Source organism: Anas platyrhynchos, chromosome 11 (assembly GCF_047663525.1).
Source record: "Anas platyrhynchos isolate ZD024472 breed Pekin duck chromosome 11, IASCAAS_PekinDuck_T2T, whole genome shotgun sequence".
Taxonomy (NCBI): Eukaryota; Metazoa; Chordata; class Aves; order Anseriformes; family Anatidae; genus Anas; species Anas platyrhynchos.
In genome coordinates this window covers 8,973,039-8,995,225 of record NC_092597.1, presented here as the reverse complement: position 1 = coordinate 8,995,225, position 22,187 = coordinate 8,973,039, and the positions used below count along the sequence as shown (strand labels likewise).

At 38.8% G+C, this 22,187-nt stretch overlaps 1 protein-coding gene and 1 long non-coding RNA gene across 6 annotated transcripts in view; one reads left to right on the top strand and one right to left on the bottom strand.

Annotated features, from left to right (window-relative positions):
• APBA2 (amyloid beta precursor protein binding family A member 2) overlaps nt 1-22,187 on the top strand; it is a 97,314-nt gene that overhangs the window by 4,358 nt on the left and 70,769 nt on the right. The gene's annotated exons all lie outside the window — the stretch shown is intronic.
• Nucleotides 1-22,187, bottom strand: part of LOC110353795 (uncharacterized) — a 70,830-nt gene that overhangs the window by 11,754 nt on the left and 36,889 nt on the right. For both annotated transcript variants that reach the window (XR_011811996.1, XR_003499796.3), the window contains exon 2: nt 2,763-2,853. This is a non-coding gene — a long non-coding RNA (uncharacterized lncRNA). The remainder of the gene's footprint in view (nt 1-2,762; nt 2,854-22,187) is intronic.

The window sequence follows — 22,187 nt, the reverse complement described above, 5'->3', positions numbered from 1 at the left end:
CCAGCTGCTTGAGCACCATAGTTAAGAATGCCGAGTAACTTTTGGGGCTCATTTCCTTTTTCCCCGGTAAGGTATCCTTGCTGTGGTAACTATCGAGAGTCATCTCTGCTTTCCAGTTGCTCTAATTTGGATTTGTTGTGAATGACAGCCAAGTGCTTATCTTAGCATGACACTATAGAGTTCTCTGAGGATTTAGTGAGATAGTAATTCCAGTAAAAATTGAACAGAAAATTCATATTTTTAGCAGATAAACAGAGATGGAGAATGTATGTTCTCACGTATAGACTTTCATCTTTACATCTCACTGTGTTAAGGGCCTAAGTCCACAGGAGGAACTTGAGGGAGTCAGGGTTTTAGGAACGACATTGGAATAAGCCCCTGAGATCACTATGTGGTCTGCTTCTCTGGGTAAGCTGATGAAGAAAGAAGCATAGGAACAAATGGAGAAGACCTTTAATCTCTGAGGTTTGTAACAGTTGATGTAAACCTTAGTTGCACTAACAAACTAGCCACAGACAGTAATGACAAGGTGACCTCAATTTTCCACAAACATTACTGTGCCCATCGTTTGGAGAATCACATGAACAGATCCCTTGAGGACCTCTGGAATTAACTCCGTAGGTTTCCTGCCATGCAGAAGATCACTGGTCTCGCACAAAGTGACCCTGTAGCACCAGGAAGTCCTCAGTCATGGGGAATATCAAGGCATTACAGCATTTCATGCCAAGGAAGAAACAAGCACATCAAAAGTCAGGGGGAACCAACTCTGTCACGAAGCATTTGTAACAGGGCAGGAACTTTTGAAGTGATTTTTGGTAATAAAAGTTGGAGAAAGCTCACCTACATAAGTAAGCACTGAAAGGTCTATAGGTCTGTCCCTTACTTCAGGAGCTCTAAACTGATTAGAGAAATATTATTAGCATATCACAGAGGAAGAGAACACGGGAGGGAAGGGGGGGGGGGGGGCAAGATAACATCTATGTTGGTGGTGACGGTGGTGATAATCTGCATGTGAAAATTCCCTGAGGAGGAGGAGGAAGTGATGAATTTTTGAAGTGTAGGCTCCAAAAGAGTGAATATTTAGGCAGAAGTAGGGAGTCGGGCTGAGACATTAGCTGCAGTTCCAAAATCAAGGTGATATTTGCCTCAAATCAGATGAAACACAAAATATGAAGTCATTGGCGTGTTGCATGCGTCAAACCAGGACGATAAGCTACCAAGGAGCAATAAAATTGGGCTCTGTGCCTCTTTTTTTTTTTTTTTTTTTTTTGTACTCAAGTATTCCCAAACTACTTAGTTAAGTATTTCTAAGCAGCTTTTTTCCCCCTACCACTATACAAGCTGTAATACAGGGTGCACCAAGTTGCACAGGGACAGCGCCTATCTAAGCAATATTGTAATAACCTCCCAGAAGGAGCAGCTCTGTTTGGCATTCAGTGAAATAGCTGATCTTTATGCAAGAGAATGAATAATAAATAGAACAAAATTCCCCCCCAGCCTGCCATGTATTCGCTACCTTCATGCACGAGACAAACAAGGGATATTTGGGCAGACTTTGTCTCCCACTGTGCCCTTCAAAACCAAGATCCTCCGCTGTACTTCCCTGGTTCACCCGCCTTTCTTGGGGGTTTCAGAAGTGCTTGTTAACTTTGCCTTTCCCTGCCCCAGCAAAATGGTCACAGATTCTTAACTGAGCGCCTGGTTACTGAAGCGACTGGAGCAATGAAAAAGAATGACTGCTGCACAGATCAGATTCTGTTCTAGAATGACTTAGGAGTCTTTTTTGGTTGGTTGCTTGCTTTCAACAAGCGTGAAATGCTATCAAGCAATTGCCATTACTGTCTCGAGTCACTGATACCAGCCACCACAAAAATAGCATTTCAGTGCAAGGGAAAATGCACCCATTTGGTTTAGTCAAATCTTAAACTAGGCCTCAAAACTCATACTCCAAACGCCAAGAGGGATGCATTTTCAACAACACATCTGAGCGAGTGCATGGAAACGAGGTTGCTTGCTTCTCGTTCACAAGCAACATTTCTTTAGAGCCACCACGCTCTTCAAATCCACACCAAATCTCTCTCTCCTGGGAGTGAGGATCTTTTTTTTTTTTCCCTGAGCTGTAGGCTTTCTACTAAGGATGGCCACCCTGACTGCAATTTCCTGGGCAAGAGGGGTTTTTGGTTTGTTACTACCTGCTACCAGGTTGCATGATTGCTGTGCTGTCTTGAGTGAGGGTGCAAGTTCTCTCCCCAGTCTTTAATGCTCATATTGTTTCAAAGCCCATTACAACTACCAATGTAGGAATAGTCATAAAGGCAGGCACAACAAGAAAAAAAAAAAAAAATTTCTACTCTTATAAACTGATCCAGGATGGGAGCGAAGCAAAGGCTTGCCTTGGCTCCAAACTCTTACTATGCAGCATAGTGTGTTGTTGCCATGCTACCAGAATTGCTTGCCTTGAAATTTAAATTTACCCTTAACAAATTTGCATTTAAAAAGAATGAACTGTTAACAGTACATTAAAATATAAAATAACCTGACAAGCCATAAACCTTGCCACCAATTTGTTCATATATTTCTGACTTCTACAGATCTTTTTTTTTTATTCCCAAAATTAACGCTGCCACAACAACAGAAATCCCAGAGACAAATGAACCGACAAAATCTGGAAAGGCACTGTTGGTAGTGCAATAAAGGTTTATGTCAAGAGAGGAATATAAATGATAGTTTCCATACTTAACGAAAATGTGCATTTTGCCTACCTCAGTAAGTGCCTCTTGCCATCCTTCGTAGTCTCTGATTTAGCATTACAAAGGGAAATCAGAGTGTAATGATATTTTTGTTATTGCTGAGCTGTGGAGGAAAAAGAATGTTATATATGTACACACACACACACACACAATTCTTTAGATGCAAAAGCTTTTGTTACCGGAACATAACTCTTGATTAGAGATATGGCAGCTTTAAAAAGAAACTTATCCCTGTGATATTCTTAGCCAGTCAATCAGTGTGGCTTTAATTATGTTGAAGTATTTGACATATTATGGCCCAGGAGATAAGAGCTGTGGCATACTGGATGATAGGCAGAAAGAGGAGGAGTCCTGTTGGTGATTAGAAATTTCATGCTTAGTACCGCATCAGTGGTATGAAATGAGCAGTGGAGAGGAACGCTCCTGGTTAATGCTGAGTGGCATTGCGTTTCTGATGTTAATAATATGAAGGTTTTTGGTGGCATAATTCTGCATTCCTGGTAAATATCTGCCTGCTTTCTTGATCAAAAGCTTGCCCTGGAAATACCTGTGTAGTAGCAGTAGTATGCCTTTAAGTCAATTGTTGTTGTTTTTTAAATGTAATAAAGTGTTTTTCTTTGTGTTTTCAATAATGAGCGGAAATCTCCCTCTATTCTTCCAAAAGTGAAAGACATAGAAGGTGTTGTATATACATTATTACATATATGCATTTTTATATATTATATATATATAACACTTGCTGTTTTCAGTACGTGGAAAGATCACGTAAGGGTTTTTAGCAGCTCTATTCCACACTTATGCAATAATAATAATTTATCATTACAGCATGTGTTTCCACTGATATTTGCCTGTGTTGATTATTCAACACATACACATCATAACTGGACTCCTCAACTAGCTGCTGATCTAATTAGGAATAATGATTTAAACAAAGAAGTGCTGTTAAGATTATATTACACGAGGGAAAAATAACCTCACATCAGTTTTATTGCAGCAGAAGATGTGTACATTGGTACTGGGAGTCTTTTGTAGTATTATACTAGGTGAGATTTGGCTTTTGAATGTCTTATCAGAAAGTATCAAAGCAAAGGAAGTAAATTTGATAGCCCTGTTTTACAGATAGGGAGACACAAAAATGACTTGGCTATAATCATTCTCCCTGCTGGGTGACTGAACCAGGAGTAGCACTGAGGTATATGCAATAGTCTCCTAGTGGTTTACCCGTGTTACCATCCTGCTCTTGTTCCTGCTCTGTACAATAGCAATAACATGAAGAACAAACTGTCAGCTGATGAGTTTTCTATCGACCAAACATCCTGCTCACATTTTCACGTATGAATGCTTTGCTTCGTGAGAAGGTATTTTGTACAAAACATGATAAAGACCCATAATCATCTATGGTTTGCTTCCTAAAGATTGGAATGAGGGGAAAACTGAGTGTGTATATTTATATTTCCCCTTGATATTTGCAAAACTACTAGCCCTCTGTGGCAATATTTTTCTTTTCTGTGCATGTATATTTTTATTTTGGATTTTTTTTTTTTTAAATCACAGTTTAGTAAAGTCTTAGGCTTATTCTTGAGACAGCATTGAGTTAATTGGGATTTGTTAACACTTCTTAATATTGAGATTCTTGTGATATTTCATGCTTTAGCTACTGCTCCAGCTGCTGGTGTGTGAGAATCTCAGCTTCAAGTGTCTACTCACACTGGCTCCAAGAATGGAGAAACTGTGAATATGTACTTTAAACTTCTAAGGACAATATGACATCTTTAAATAATTTTGGAATACTTGTGATTGGCAATGCTATAGCAGCTGTGGTTGGAAATAAGTTGCTTAATATTAACAGGAGTCTATCTGAACGATATAAACTCGAGTTCCTGTTTGTCTTTCTGATGGTAGTTAACATTTTTATAACTGTGTTCAATAAGAAATAGGCCAGCCAAATGCCACCTGAAGTTTCTGAACTAGCTGTTTTATCACTAAGTACTTCATGGTGTTACATAGTTCCATCTATGTAATGATAATCCTAATTAAATTATTCTAGTAATTAAGGTAATGTAGCAAGCTAATACTGTACTGGTAAATAAATAACATCACAAGGCTGGGACACATTTGCCTGGACTGGTAGTCCTGACTTTCCTAGCCTTCCTGTGTTCTGGCAAAATGGATTGTGCCTTTTGACAGGATGAAGTCCGTGTTGCCTTTAAGGTTGGCTCCCCCTCAACACCGCAGGAGCCTGTGACGCCAGCTGGGGCTGAGGGCTGACGTTGTGTCCCGTTTGCACACTGACTGCCACCTCCTCAGGCACTGCTCCTCCTTCCTCCTGCTCGCCTCCTCAGGCCACCCACAGAAAGCGTGCTCAAGTCCACAGGGACCCTCATGTATCATAAAGACAACTGACGGGGGAAATTCAAACAGGAGTCCTCAGACAGTAAGGTTTGAAGTGTTTTTCTCTAGTTGCAAGTTTACCATACACAAGAAACTAAACTAACCAACACAGTGGCATCCTGAATAAAATGGAGCTGCTCAAAAAAAAATGGTCTTTATTGTGGCAGAGCCCACGAGCCAACCAGGAGCACAGCATCCCTTGTGGTAGGCATTTCCAAAGACAGCTGTAGACTGTCCTTGCTCATAAGACTGAACTAACTAAATAGACCTGACGGTTTGGTGTCTTCTGTTTACATTTGTCTGACAGAGGAAGAGACTATTGCAAGAGTGTAAAGATGTGGTGCAGCCAATATGACCTCATATTAGGGTGTGAAGCACTGGATTTAATCAATAACAGACAAAACATTTACTGAAAACTTGGAATAATAGGTATGTCCATACTTATCAGGTAGAAGAGCCTAAATGTACTTAACTGGAAAATCTCCATTTCATTTTACTGCTTGCTTGAATTTTGCTCTTAACCTTCTTGCTGGCTTAAGCTATGAAGATGAAAATAGCTACCTTCTTAAATGTATGCATTAAAAGATTTGCCTATGTAAGTATGAAGAACATGGGAACCCACACAAGTTGGAAAAAGGTTCTCTGCTGTGGAGATGATAAAGGGGTGGCTTTGCAGTTATTACACTGATTCCAGCATTATTTGTCCTTGACCACTGCTGCGTCAATGCGTGGGGTGTGTTGGTTTGGTTTTGAACGAGCTCCTCTAAGCCTGCTTCATTCATCTGTCACCTGTAGACAGACTTACAGATTTTTAAGCTTTTTTTTTTTTTTTGTGGTAAGAAAGTCTGTAGAATATTCAGCACGATGAAATCCTGGTTAATAGGCTTTTCCGCAACAGACTTAATTTAGGGTTTATTTGCCCCCAGCTGACTGTTGTTACTGTAGCAAATAAAAGATGCAGAATTAAATGGAAAGGAAAATCCTATGTGACTGTGCAGGGCTTAAATCTGATAAAGAGGTGTCAAATGGCACAGAAGTTGATTACAGCCCTTCAATGTAGGCTACAAATGATGGTACAAAATTGTATCCTATGGGGAAACCTTCCAAGTGCCTGCCAAAATCCACAGAGAAAACCCAGAGAAGGTCTGCACTGTGCTAGGTTCTTGTTCTACAATTGGAGGCAATTTTTGGTACTAAGGGACAGTGACATGTCTTTGCAATTCAAGTGGCTGCAGGGTAGCCTTTGCTTTGAGCTGGATACAGCTCAACAGCTTTTCATGACAAAATCTTTGCTATTTCTACAAACCTCCCTGAAGCCCTCTGCCCCCAGTGTGTCCCACCTGCCCCAGCAGGGCTGGAACGGTGCGACCTCTTAGGAGGGGGGACTTCTCGCTGGGAGGATCAGGCTGCCATGGGGTAGTTATTAAACCATAATAATTAAACTTACAAAAACGAAGCCTAGTTGACTTAATGATAGAAAAATAGGAATTTGTCCTATTGTTAGAGGAATTAGTCTACGTTTGACTTTCCCAAGGAGCACAATTATATATGTATCCCTTAAAGATCATATTCTGCCAGCTGTTGTGCTTCGTGCTATATATAAATGTAACTGGAGGCAAGACATTATTTTTTCTAAACCTGATACCAGAATTTATACACTTACTGTCCAGAGCATCAATTGAAGAAAAGCCTTTCTATTTATGACCACATAATCAAAACACTGAAGAATAAATATTAGCAAGAGTCATATTGCCATTTACATTCCTGCTTAGTAGCTGCTTACTGTGTGCTTAGTGATGAGAGATGCAGAATACTGAATTGGAAAATGCACAGATAAATAGAAAATAGGCTGTGATCCACAGCGTACCAATGTGCTGTCTCAGGTAAGATATTCCAGTGATTTGTTAATTCATTTTGAGAGGAAAAGCATTAATTCCTGAAGGTGTTATCAAAATGCATAGCTACATTTACTGAGAGCCTAGGAAACGTACTGATCATTCAAGCAAGTTAAACAGAAAGCTATTGTCCTACCAGAAATGAAATAAATTGTATGGGAAAATCTTGTTTTCATGTAAGCTTATACCTATATCTCTAAAGCTTAATTAATATTCCTCAAAATACATTCTAATCCTTTGATAAGCCAGTGTGACACAAATAGGGTAATAAACAGATACAGAGCATGAGGCTTCCTTCATGGAGCTCTTCCATACTTGGGCCCAACTTTAATAACCCTGTGCAGAGGTACAGGAGCCTTACGCTGCAGGATTAATGCCCTTTATCTGACAGGTCTGTTATGTATGGCTTTTTTTCATCTGATACCATTATTTTACATGCTGCAGTCAGGCAAGCTGCATTCCTCAACAAATCGTGTGTTTAGGCCAATCGTTGATCCAATTAACCCTGACACTGCATCTTCAACCACAGTGTATCTTTAATGAGGAGAACGGCTGAAGCTGCACTGATACTCATTGGAATACTGCGTAACAGTGAATTTTCAGCTTTCTTCTTGTTCAGTGCTGCACTGGTACCTAATTAGCCAGTCGATTACTGATAGGGAAGGTCTGTCTACATGTGTGAACTTCTATATCTTCAGGTACAGACAGACTCATTCCAGCTTCAGATACAGAAGACCAAATAAATAATAAAAACTCACAAAAGAACAACAAAACCAGTAACGACTGAAAACAGGCTGAACATTTCTGAATAGTTAGGATTTTGCTCAATCACTAGAATTCTCAGTGTTCCTACAGCAGAGCACAGGATGGCAGCGAATACAAAGTAGGGAGAGCCAGCTGGTGTCTCCTGGACTTTGCTGAAGCAGTTAGGATGTACATACATACGTTCACAGACTACTTAAGAGGTGTAGCCTAAGAAGAGTTAAGGCGTACAGTATGAACCGCCAAAGGCTTACGTTGATCTGATCGAGAATTTCTGCTCTAATATTTGTATTTATGTTTATTTTCACAATGACACCTTTATCACATGGTAGAGGACAGGGTTTACAGTCTCCAGTGTTTGAAATGTTTTTTCTCCCTATAATGACTTGGCAAAAGTGAGATAAACATTCACCTCCCTTATGAAGGTCTAAAGGGAAATGAATGTTTCCTTGGACTTTGAACAGACTGATGTTAGAAGGGGAACGATGCTCAGAAGTGCTTCATCTACTGGGGTTTCATCTCTCAGCAGTTGACTTGTTTTATTTTCCCTCGAGTCATCAGGATTCCATTGTGTTGCTACAGAAAGCACACAAGATCAAGATGCCTTTTTGCAAAGACAGTCAGAGATTTTAATAAATATTCAGTCCCTTCCTCTCCTTCCCAGAACCATCGAAGATCAGGAGAAAACAGCACTTTTTTGCCCTACTTTTTCTGAGGAACCTTAGTTTTTTCAAATGTTCAACAACAACTCCAGGTAGACAAGATCCACATGGCTCTCTTCTGCTTTACAAGCCATTAGGATCTGATGGGATAAGATGACTTGTGCATCAGAGCCCAAGCTGCTAATGGCATCTGACTTGCTGGCTTTAAGTAGAGCCTTTTAAACAACAGAGTTAATACTTACACTTGAAGCTCAGAAGGTCTGTTCAGTCAAGGATTTAATTTGAACTTTACCTGTGGATTTCTAGAAAGGGATCTCGCCACCTTTACTGAAAACCTTTTTCAAGCTAGAGTGGGCAGTCTAGATAGTCACAATTTTTAAAGAATCATTTAATGGCTGTCTAATTGCATATTTTGTTTTATCCAGATATGCATCAAATTTGAAGGTATTCAAATTCTCTTATATCCCAAAGGATGAACAATCCTTTCACAAGATTGTGCTTCACCCCTTGATGTTATTTCATACTCTCCATTTTGAACCACTCATGAAGGTATTTCATTATTTTCCAAGCAGCAGAGTGGTCTTCTGTAGCAATCACTACAATTTGCAGAGCACTTGAGTGATGAATTGTCTCTCTCTAACCTCAAGACTTTCTTAAAACTGGTTCTTGGATCTGACCCTGCCTTCTAGCTAAAGACAAATGTCAGCATCTAGAGAGTTCCAACTGTTGTTCTTCTGTCCTTCCACTTGGTTCCACTGCTTCCTAAAGAGAAACAGTGGCATGTTTTGGAAGTTAGGCTTAATCACTGAAAGATGAATGTTGCTTGTTCCCTATGTAGCATCAGAAAAGAAAAAAAAAAAAAAAAAAAGTGAAAATCTTAAGTTCAGTAAAGATATTGAATGAGAAAAACTACAGTATAACATAGCTCCATCCTCCAAAATAAAACTTAAAAAGAATCCCTGTCTTTAGTATTGCAATTTCATGGGTAGAAATTTGGATAGAGTACTCATCACTTGGTGAGAAGACATTCTTTGCATTGGTTATACAATAGCAAAACCAGTTTACGTCTTAGCAAACTCAGTCTGGATTGACACAATTTCTCTCACTTGATAACAATAACATTGCAAACCAGGTGCTTCAGTAGAATTGAAAATAAGCTTTCTCTAACTCTTCATCTTACTAATTACCTACTCCTGGTAGAGATAAAAGATCCTGACTCTTCCATGTACAGAGTCTACCACTCGCATGGAAGATTTAAACATTTGTGTAAGTGGCTAGTATTTTTCTGGAAGCTGGAGGATCTGTCTACAGGACATAAAAACTAAGCCACAGAGAACCAGAGTTCAAAGAAACTAACATCCTAAATGAAAATTCCACCTACCCTAATTTGGGATAAAAGGTGGTATCACTCACCACTGTGGTTGGTGGGGATGATCTGCATAAAATATTACACTGAGATTTGCACTGTAAGCGGTAGGGTGGTGGGCTGTTTTCCTTTACTGCTAAATCAAGTGAATTCTAACGAAGGTCCTCTGTGTCCAGCAACCCAATAGCGAACAGCATTTTGCTTACCCTGTTTCTCATCCTTTGTTTGCTTAGTTAAATTGTTTTGTATTGAGCATAAGGGACAGATATTTTTGCAAATTCAAAGTAAATGCAGTTAGGTTTCACAGATGCAGCTTTAAGGAGATTATTTATGCAGTAGGATTTAATATCTGCCAACACGCTGTTCATTTGCTTGATACCACCAGGGACTAGTTCTTTCATTTGCAATTTATAAATCCTCATCTTCAGACATTCAAGTTTTCAAATATCTGAATGTTTGAAGCATCCCGCAGTTATTAGTATCATGAATTCTATCTCAAATGAACTATTAGGGTTTATTCAGCCAAAATGATACATGCTTTATATATGATTGGCCCAGTTTTCTTGTTTGTTTCTATTCAAATGGAACAGATTTTGCTAACCCAGTGGCTGTTGAGGAGTGACGTGGGGAGCTGCCCCTTCCCTTTATGCGCATTTGAAGAAGAATGCTGCTTTTTTGTGCCCTCTGCTGATAAATTCGGGGATCAGCCTTCCTGAGGGACATCAGCTGGAGCTCAGAAGCAGCTATCCAATGCTTCCTTCCAAAAACCTTGCCACTAGTAATGAAGAAGCCAGACTTGTGCACTGTGTGCCTGATGAGACCCCAGGCCTTGGCAGGCATTGTCAATACAGGTGTGACTGGATTTTTCGTCAAAGCCTCATGATACCTAAGTGACTGTAAATGGTTTACAGTAGTTTATGAGGTCACACACCCTGTACAAAGAAGCTATTTGTATTTCTGAAGCAGCTCTGTACAGTACATTGCAATATGCAAGTACTTTATTCTGCGTAGTAGTCGAGGTGTAAGCTGTCAGATGATTCTGCCCCTTCCCTTCTGGGCAAGATTGCTCAGTTGCCTAGGTCCAGCAGGCAGTGCTGGTAGCTGCTGTCCCCTGTCCCCAGTCATCGCTGGCTTCTCATCTGCTCAGCTCTGCCGTACCTGACTGTGCCACAGACAGAAGCGGCAGGTCCGAGGAGAACAGGAGCTCTCAGACTTGGCATGCAATAGGCGATACCCTTCTCGTAAAGCAGGATGCTTAAAACATTAAAATGCAAGAACAGAAGGTGAAATTAAAATGTGAGTCTTGCTTGAAATGTCTGAGTTAGCTGCATCTTTATGCTGTTTTCAAAGTAGATTGCCTATTCTTTTATAATTAAAGCTTGAAATTATTTTATGTATGCTGCAGTGATTGATTTCAGAATAAGAAAGAATTCTAAGAATTCCTGTGAGAGAAAGCTTTACAAGAATTAGTAATACCCTTTTAGAAATTAGAAAATAACCCCATTTCTTTCTCAGTGGTTTTCATCCTATTATTCTTGGCAAACATTCGCCTATGCTGTATTTCTAGTGCTGTGAAAGCCTTTCTGGACTGTTGATAGGCTCAAAACTCTATCACTTGTAGTCAAATGGCCAGATGCCTTGATCATTCTGTGCTGGGATGCTGTGAGCTACCAAAATACAGACTAGCATTTTGTAAAGAGGCTGCAGTTCCCTATGGTCTAACCAAGAGCTCATGTTGTATCCAGCTTTCTTTGTACTATGAAAAACTGATAAAGGACAGAATTTCCCCTTCCAAGATTTATTATGTTTTCAGTGCTACTGAATCAGAAATATGTATTCTGTTATACCGTAATTTTGCAATATAATGCATCTTAAGCATATTTTGCTACTGCCAAGTGCCACAAGGTTATTAATATTTTATGAAGCTTCCTCCTATATTAAAAAATAATACTTTCTCTGTCTTGTCTGACATTCAAAAGCCAGAAAAATGCAGAGAAACGAGAAAGAAAATTGTGGAAGAGGAGGACAGTTGAATATCATTTCTGCACCTGTGCAAAGGTTGTTTTCACGCCCTAGAAAGCTGAGAGATGCTGCAAGATGAAGCCTGCAGCATATATGGAATAGAGAAACAGGCAAGGCTGGAGGCAGAACCTCTGCATCCATCTGCTGTCCTCACTTGAGTACTGAGATGCTTCAGTAGGTACTGCAGAGCAACTAGAAAAAAATAACTTCCCTTCCAGAACTGGCAAATATCCCTATTACACAACACACATACAGTGGCATGCTCAGAGAGCATAATTCAACCTTCAAAGTCAAAATGGTTTTCACAAGCCTCCAGATCATACCACCTCTACACACACACACAAGCTTATTTTTGTGCATTTAAAAGAGGAATTCATTCTTTCACAAGATGTCTAAATTTAAGTTCTTATGTATCTCAGTGCTGCTTCCTAAAATTGCTGATGTGGGTATCTGGTTTTAATATAGCTGCAGCTGATCCCAACTAGATTTGGTTTGTTTTGTTTCGTAGTTCTACTAAAGCTTTGAATCAGATCCATTCGTGAGGCATCTTGTACGACATACAGAAGTACCTCAGGGCATTGTATAAATTAATATTCCATCCATGATTGTAGCTAGTTGTTAATTTATCATTTGGCAGCCAGAAACAAGAGACTAGATTACTGATTAATTATAATCAGGCTTTATAGAATGCTCACGTGTATGCTGAAGTGGCAGTATTAATGTACTGGTGACAGCCTTTTGCAATCTGCAAGCTATTTTAGTGATGGCAAATCTAGCAGTTTAAGAAATACATAAGAAGTGGTAAACAGTGCCAGTAATTTTAGTTTAGCTAATTAAAATTTTATGACTGGCACAGAGGATTTAAATTTGTGGTATCTTCAAGTTTGGCTTGGGAAATAAAGGAATTCTCAAGAGTTGACTTATGCTGTAACCTGTCATATCTTGTTATGCTGCTTCCAACTCTCTCTGATTCAAAACAGAACAAACTTCTATTTGTTCTTTATAAAAAAGGAGAGGAAATATAGCCCAGTAACTGCAACCAACAAGTATGTCTGGAATACTACCATGATTTCTACCAGTGACTGTTCTAAGAAACTGTGTCCCACAATCATCCTAAGAATAATTAGGACTTGCTACCTGGGAAGAAACTTCAATCAAATACTTTAAGGAGATATACATTAATTTTGATAATAATCTGATATATATTTATCAAATCATATCCAGACAAACACAACAATATGTCCTCTGAAGGATACATGGCTAAAGTGAACAAACAGATACCTTCTGCTTATGTGGATGCATGGAAGAGGGATGCTCTTCATCTGGGCTCAAACAGCTGCGCTCCAGGTATAGCTTCAGTTATTTGAGTTGGGGAAATCATGCCTGCTCTGGGTTACGAGCGTGGGGGCTTCGGATTTTATTTTAAAACAATAATTATTTAAGAAGAAAAGTGTTTACTTTTAAGGCTTTCTAATGAATTCTCATGTTCAGTCTTCCTAATGAATTCTTGTGCAGTGTCACAGGGCCAGATATAGCCTGACGTGAAACGTGTCATCCTTCATTTATCTCTGCAGCAAAGATATGCAGTTGTGTTAAGGACAGAGCTGGCTGGGGCTGGCTGCTAGCTTCAGGAGGAGGCAGGGGCAGGGCCAGTAATGATTTCTAAAAACCTCTGTCTGTCAGACGCCGTGGCTAGAAAACGGTAGAAAAATCTGACAGCTTTTCACCTGGTCCTGTAATCCAGTTTCACTGCCACCATCTTTAGGCAAGACTCTTCTTGTAGTCTGCCAGCTGTGGGAGAAATGCTGTCAAGGACGGTGACAATAAACAGTACAGCACAGGTGGTTTAGGAACACTGACATGAAACCCTGTCTGGGTGAGCGGTACTTGGAAAAGGGAGAGGCCCCGGGCCTGCTCCTTGTAGGAAGGGCTAAAATGCTACTGTGTGTGCTGGCTTCAAGTGGAAGGAGCCCTCTCATTATTTCAGAGAAGCCAGAAGAGGGTTGTGAAATCTCCCACGTGGTTTTGCCTCTCCCATCACCCTAAAGAAATGGCTCCTATTGCTTTGAATGGGAACATTTGGTTGTCCTTACATTTTGAAAGTGGACACGAGTGACCATAGTTCTCTTCCCACTCCTGTGACTCATTCATTTACTGCATTTTCATTTAGAAGACACTGCTAATTATGAATTGCCTCAGTGTACACTTTGATTTCACAGTAAGAGAGGCGTTAGGTGCCTGCAACGTGTGCTGCTATGCCTGCTGGAATATATCCTTTTCATGTGGTTTGCACATCGATGCTCTGTACTGCTGCTTATTGCCTTGTATTTATCATGTAGTGTGTCCTATAATTTTCTCATTAGTCACCCTTGTTTCCTAATTCCAAAGTGTTCATTTCTTATTTGATCTGTTTGAAGTATGTTTTAGAGATATATAGCTATCTGTTTTGCTCATTCCTGGTATGCTTCATTTCTTACCCATATGCTCCCTTTTTGACTCTCTAGTCAGTTGCTGTAAGCCTGTTTCCTAACTACCCAAACCTCAGCACTCCTCACAGTTGCAAAATATAGTAGTCATGCTAAAAAGTGCCTTTACTGAGATAATCAGCTAATTCCTCTGCATCACATCAGTGATAAACAAATTTCAGGAAAGGGCTTAAATTCACTTGAGCTTAAAGGTGAAAAAGTACAGGAAAAAATCTGTTAGATCTGTCTCGTCCTGAGCAAACAAGATATGCTGCAGTTTTGCAATAGTACAGTTGTACTAGATCACGCTGGCCAGGAACTGGAAAGAGCATTCCCATTTGTTGTGCAGTATAATCAAGTGCGATGCAGATTTGCAGACCTGCACAACAGCGATAAGACATCAACACTTATTTTTATGCTGCATCAAGTGTAAACAGGAGCAGTTTGGGGTATAATGTAGTGGATTTTTGCCAGTGTTTCATTTATTGTCTGTAGCCAGTGACATGTAGGCATCATTTATGCAGAGCAGCGGCTGGTTTATTTTTTATTTTTTTTGAATAGTTGCCGTAATTGTGGTTTGGAATGCAAAGATAATCTTTCTAGATTAGAAAACACTGGGTTTAAGACTTTAGGCCGTAGGTAGGTAGCTAATCCTCAACCCCTTGAGCAATTTTAGAGCCTTCAGTTTTACTGGTTGTATTGTAAAGGTGACACTATTCATACAGTTAGGGATTTGCAGGATTGGGCTTTTTCATTGCTGAAGCACTAACATTTATTTTTAATAAGATGCTCTAGTCCTTCTGTGCAGACCTGTGAAATGGTCGCTGCTTCATAGATTACGGTGATGTTTTGGGGCTGCAGTTAGAGCAGAAAAGGGAAATAAAAATAAGTAAGAATAGATAGCTTGTGTCATTATGGTTTGGCGTCAAACTGATCAAAACTGAATTATCTTTGCCTAGCTGCATAAAATCTGCAATGACTACAGTAATTTGGAGTAGAGGCAAATAGGAACATTTTTAAGTGGATTTTGAGACATTTCATAATAATTGTAATAGGCTACAAAGCAGCTGATGATATGCTACTTAGAACTGATAGAAGAGAATTACATGTATTTGATTTCTTATAGTTTAATATATTTTCCTTTACATAAGGTATATAGGCACGTATTTACTTACTGACTCTCACATGATATATAGTTTTTTTTCTTAATTCAGTTCATTTCTAAGGTCCTTCTGTGTTATTTCACATCTGTCCTTTTCAACTAAAATTCAAATCCATGCCTCTAGCACTATTTATGAAATAATTGATTTCTGGAAAGTAATAAGCAGGCTAATTATTTTAAAATTTCATTTAAGTTCAATTATGTATTGGCTTTAAGTATCCTTTTATATATAATTGTGTCTGTGTATGTTTTTCAGGAAACCTAGTTGTTATAAAACCAATGGTAATGGGTAGATTGTACAAATTGCCCTAGGAAAAATAGAACTGGAGGTCTCTGGTGCAGACTAAACTCTATACTAGAGTACAGGGAAGTGGAGTCCATGATAGCATAAGAAAGATACTATGGCATCTAGAAAAGTGGCAATGAAGCAGGCTGTAAACTGTAGTAAGTGTTACTAGCTAGCTAAATGGGATTTCTAAAGAATCTGAAATATACTTAAAATTCCAATTATGTTGGTCTGAAATTAAAGTTTTGTCATTATAAGATTAGACATGTTCAAGTGAGACTAGATTACTGCAAAGTATGTATTATTAAGTGTTTTTATGCTGGTGGTATTTTTATGGATCTTCTTTAAGAGAATATAGCTGTCACTATAAAAGTAGGACATTCTTGACAGTTTCCAGGCACTTTCTAAATGACGAGTGTATTGGGAAATAGCAGTTTAATGAGGAAGTGCACTTTTCTCCTAGATGTGTTCTCCTGTAGTGTAACTTAAATATCCAAGTGTAGAAATCAGAGAGCTTAATAGATCGATCAGGATTTGTTTACAGTTAAAATGTACATTACTTTAGTATTCAGAGTGGATGTAAGCCAAATTGTACAGTGCTTTTCCTAACAAGAAGAATGTAGGTTATTGTCACCAGCATGTATGCTGGTAGATGCAGTCAGTGTCAGTATTCTGAGTTAACTTTTGTTTCCTTTGTTTCCTACGTGCCCCTTGCTTGGTGATACATGTTCTATGACAGAGTCCCTGCTGGAACATATCTTAAAAAAATTCAGTGAAATTAAGAAAAACCTGCAATTGGGAACTTCACGAATGAGCCATATACTTAGTATAAATTCAAACGAAGTCTAGTAATTTCACTAATAACTTGGAGAAAGTTAGGTCTAATCACCCAGGGCCAGTGGTGGAATAAGGATAAACTGTTCTTAGGAATTGTCATGTATCTGCAGTTATTTTTATATTTTTTTTTGTAGGGGGTCTTACTTGACTTTTCTGAATTTAATGTTTTCTTTGCTGAAGTCCTAAACCCTTAGATACTGTAGAGTCTATTGATTTTGTTCTCCATGCTGCAGCTAACGAAATGGATGAAAGCATATGGTGATGAAAATACTAGGGATTCTTCATCTTCACGACACTGTACAGATACTGGGGTGGGTAACTATCATCCTCATTTTCACCTATTATCTGAAATGTTTTGTTACTTTTTCTTTTTTTTTTTTTTTTTTAAAAAAAAAAAGGAAAAGTAATTTTGTAGAACCAAAATTTTGATGTTCTGTTTTATTTAGCACCTGGGACCTCAGAGTGCAGTACTTAAATGAAATCATCATATATTAGCATATAAATTAAGCCAGCCTGGCACTCTGAATTTCTGCAGACACTTTTTTCAGAAATAAAAAAAAGTTCTTCCTGCTGGCACAAGCATGAAGAAGTCTGTTCATGTCCCAAGTATAAGTAACAGAACAAAGTCTGTCTGGTTTTACATACAGGAACTGAACACACTTCTAAGGTGATAATTAGAGGTTGTGATCTTTTTCTTTAAGAAAAAAACTTTAGAATTTAAGAATTTAATAGGATTTAGAATTTAAGGTGGTATAAAATGTACCTTGTATGTCAAGAAAAAGCTAATAAACTGTCCCTGTTTCACTTCTCTTTTTACATAAACTGAACGAAAAAATAATTTGGATTTTAGTTTATATGTACACAGACAGGTAATATACTAACATGTAGGTGTAGTGGTTCATAAAGAATTGCTAAGGGAGGCCTTAGCCGGTGCCAAAGATACATAGCATTTTAAGGGAGAGTAATTTATCTGCAGTCTATAATCTGTTTGGGAATTTGATGGAAACATTTAAAATTCTGTAAATGGACAGAGAAATAAAGGCTGTCTTCACATTACGTTTTGTGCATTTTTTCCCCCCAAAATATGAGTAGAATGTGTTAGTATATTATGTTAAAAAGAATATAAGTTTGCGTTTATCATGGACATTATTAAATACTTGATGCTTACTTAAGGTACTTAGCACCTTACATGATAAATGTAATTTGTGTAGCACCAGGAATAATACCTTCAGGAGAAATTTTAGTTCTCTTGGCAATTCTTGGGAGTAAAGTCTGCATACTGCCCCAAAACAGGCAAGATCCTCATGAAAACATTTAAATATTTTACAATGAATTAAAATAGAAAAACAGATGTTTGTTTATTTGGGAAGGGCCTGGAAATATTCCTGGAATTGCCTCAGGACTTGTGTAATTCAGACGATGTTAAAAGTATACATTTTTGTCCCGATCTATGTTTCACTCAGATAGAGGAGCTGATGAGAGGTAAAATGTCTGTCTGTTCTTTCTATTGCATAACCCAGAGACGATTTGGCTCCCTGTACCCTTCTGCTCCCCACATTACTTGTAATAATAGACTCAATTTATTACTCAAGCTCAACTTGAGTTATTTATTTGTTGTACGAGTTCTAGGTTATTCAGAACAGCTGTAGAAAGCTCTGAAGAAAGATTATTTTTTGAAAGAAAATCTTACAAACTCATTATTACTGTTTATTCAGTAGGCATAGTTGTTCTGAGCCTTTTGGAGAATTATGTCCTTTGTGCAATATCTTGGCATAGTAGCCTCTGTTTGCCCTCTCAAGCAGAAGCATTAGTCCTCTGTTTTGGTGATTCCTTTCTAACTTTGTGCCTCAACATGCTGATGAACAGATCTGCTCTGCCATGACAGTAGGGTACAGCACCGATCTTTCCCATTCTGGAAAGTTGAAGTTATTCCCTCCTTGACCTTTTAACAAAACATAATTGCTAGAGCTTTGTTTAACTGAAATCCATGGGGTCCATCAGGTCAGCTTTGCTAGGAAACCTAGCAGCATTTGTGTAAATGCTAAGTTGGGATGCTATTTATTCATTCAGAGTGCATACGTGGTTCTGTGGGTTAGACGTAGAAAATTGCTGCAGTATGGTGCAGTGGTACATCAGATCGCTGCCACCTTTTGGCACTGATCCCAAAGGTTGAATCTTATCGCAGCCAAGTTTTACAGTACTTGTAAGCCCTACTGTGTAAAGGACTGGAGAAAATTAACTGATCTCTAATTGGAGATCTCAAGGACACTATAATAAGACAACGCAGTAATATAACAACGCACAACGCAGTATAAATGGCAGATTGTATAATTGTATTTCACAAGAAACGCATCCCAGTAAGTAGAGAGAATGTGTTTAGAATGCTACAGAACCAAGTTATTACAGCAAGATCAATTAAATGGGATTGACCTCAGAGGCCTATTTAAATGGCTTTGGTAGGAAGCATTAATATCTTGGGTACAGTTTCTAGGAAATGTACCATCTGAGCTGTAACTTTGTTTCCCAGACTTTTAATAGGTGAATAGAAATTTAGTGACTTAGTTATGTAAGATTGCATAGCTTTCAATTAGAGTGTTAACTTCAAAGGCATTTTAGTTTTGGAAACCACCAGAAACTGAGTCTAAAAGCAAACCCCTTCCTCTAAAATTTCACGAGACTTATTGTTTCTGCTTAAAATCTCATACTGGCATGACTGCAGCAACTGTTTAAGAAGAGCAATGGTGCAAAAGTTGCGGATGGAAAAGCCAGGCATACTGAAATACAGAGGAGAACTTTACTTTTGATGATTACTTCCTGTTGCAATAATTTTAGGTAGCTTCATTATAGAAAGTTAAGAATTAATTTCTTAAGTTATCTTTAACCGTAATGTGTGATAAAAGACAGAAGTAGCAATTTTTTTTTACATACATGTAGATGTCCTTTTAACATCTCTATAGTCTAGCTTCACTAGTTTGTTGAGAGCTATCTATTTGCAAGACTAGTGAGGGGATAAAACCCTACAGAGCTGAACAGTTCAAGAGCTGCAAAACGGCTGGAGAGGTTTTCTTGTCCCTGATAAGAATTTCCACCTCATCTTCATCTAAAAGTGCCAAAGTGTTCCTGCACCTCTATCCCACCAGTACCTCTGCAGCACAGGAGGCGCAGAGTGTGCTCAGGTGGCCAAGAAGGCCAACGGCATCCTGGCTTGTATCAGAAACAGTGTGACCAGCAGGGCTAGGGAGGTGATCGTCCCCCTGTACTCGGCTCTGGTGAGGCCGCACCTCGAGTACTGTGTTAAGTTTTGGGCCCCTCGCTACAAGAAGGACATCGAGGTGCTTGAGCGGGTCCAGAGAAGGGCAACGAAGCTGGTGAGGGGCCTGGAGAACAAGTCCTATGAGGAGCGGCTGAAGGAGCTGGGCTTGTTCAGCCTGGAGAAGAGGAGGCTCAGGGGCGACCTTATTGCTCTCTACAGATACCTTAAAGGAGGCTGTAGCGAGGTGGGGGTTGGTCTGTTCTCCCACGTGCCTGGTGACAGGACGAGGGGGAATGGGCTTAAGTTGCGCCAGGGGAGGTTTAGGTTGGATGTTAGGAAGAACTTCTTTACCGAAAGGGTTGTTAGGCACTGGAACAGGCTGCCAGGGAGGTGGTGGAGTCACCATCCCTGGAAGTCTTTAAAAGACGTTTAGATGTAGAGCTTAGGGATATGGTTTAGTGGGGACTGTTAGCGTTAGGTCAGAGGTTGGGCTCGATGATCTTGAGGTCTCTTCCAACCTAGAAATTCTGTGATTCTGTGATATTCTTGTTTGAGTGATGAGGATATTTAGCAGTATATAATATATACTTTCTATGCCTCATACATATATATATTATTTTACGTAATCTTAATGCATTTAATTATGTATATACTGGAATGAGCACATGGATTTAACTGAGAAAGATATGAGATCATGCATAGCGTTACCATTAAGGTTTTGAACTGAATGAATTGGTAAGATAGAAGTTCAGCTGTCATTAACCTAGTGGGTAAAAAAACTTTTTATAGGTCATTTTGATCCTTATTCAAACTCTAACACACACATCAAGGTGACACGGATGCTGTACTGAGAAATGCAATGTATTAAGCAGAGATCACAGTATCTTAAAACGACTGCATGCCTGTTCATTTAACAAAGTGATTTTTTTAAAAATTTCTTTTAATACTTGTGTGAATAGGAAAACGCTAATACATACTTTGTGGAAGAAATTAGATGATAGCACAACAGCACATTGTACACGTTGAAGATGTATATAAAAACTTAAGGAGGTAGCCCCTTAAGTCCCCCCCAGCCCACTGTTCCTCTCTCATCTCTGAGACCAAGCCACACTCCCCATGTGGCACTGCTGTAGTGGTGCTTTCTCTTTTAAGACTTCTCATTCTGGTAGTCAAAGATCGAAACCATTGCTCTGTTCTCTACTGCCTTTGACATTTCCAGTATGTTTTTCTTCTTGAAATTTTTCCTTCTCCTGTCACTCTTTAATGGCTCTGTCCATTTCTGTTCCCTAAATGTTTTTTTTTTTCTTTTTTCTTCAAGATGTTCTCCTAAGGAATCTTTCTTTTTCTGTAGAAGTCTGTACAACTCTGTCCATTGTTCTTTATTATTTTTCTCCATGCCTTTAGCATCAGTAAATCTCAAACACAAGTTCAGTTACATGCTCTAGACAGAGAATTAATACTTCTGTTCCAGGCTTACTGTCTTCTATTCTAATTTTTAATTGTTCTCTTAATATTCCTAAAACACAAATATCCTTTTGACACATCTCTAAAACATTCTTTGTATTTTTCCTCATACTCCTGTTGCTTCTTTCCTTAATCACTGTAGACAATGCTTTTTCACTTATCATTCCAGCCTGCAGATAACACCTCTCTTTTTATGTGCCTTCTTAAATGTAGCATATTCTTTCAGTATCACATCCATGTACATAAACTTCTTTTACAAATTCTAATTAAGTCATGTCTGATTTCCGTAACATTTCCTCTGACCTTGGTGAATGCAATTTTTTTTCTTGTGTATAATCAGTACCACCACTACAAAGATCATTTCCTTACACTTCCTGATGTGACTACATTGCCTTCTCTCTTGTCAGCACTGCTTCCTTTTCTATTATAATGCTACTACTACTAATGATTAAAAATATCTGGCTGTTCAAGTGAAAACTTTTACAGTCCTTATTTTCGGTTCATCAGCCAACTGAAGAGATGGGACTTCATTAACACATTTACTTTTTAATAAACATTTTGTGCCTGTTCCAATGCTGGCTTTTGCATCTAGGAAATGGTGCTATGGAACACTTGGAAAGACTTATCTATATCCTGCAAGTTAATTATTGAAACTTTATTTTGCTGTACTATCCACCTACCAAAAAAAAAAAAAACCACCACCAAAAAAAAAAAAAAAAGCAAGCAACTGAAGTGCTAGTGCTTACTGCCATTGACCCGGTATTGCTGTCTTTGTATTCTGTTTTATGGGATTTACTTTGTAGCTGAATCATGCATTTCTTAGAATATGGAAAATCTTACTGTTCTGTGTTTGACCAACCACTGCAAATATT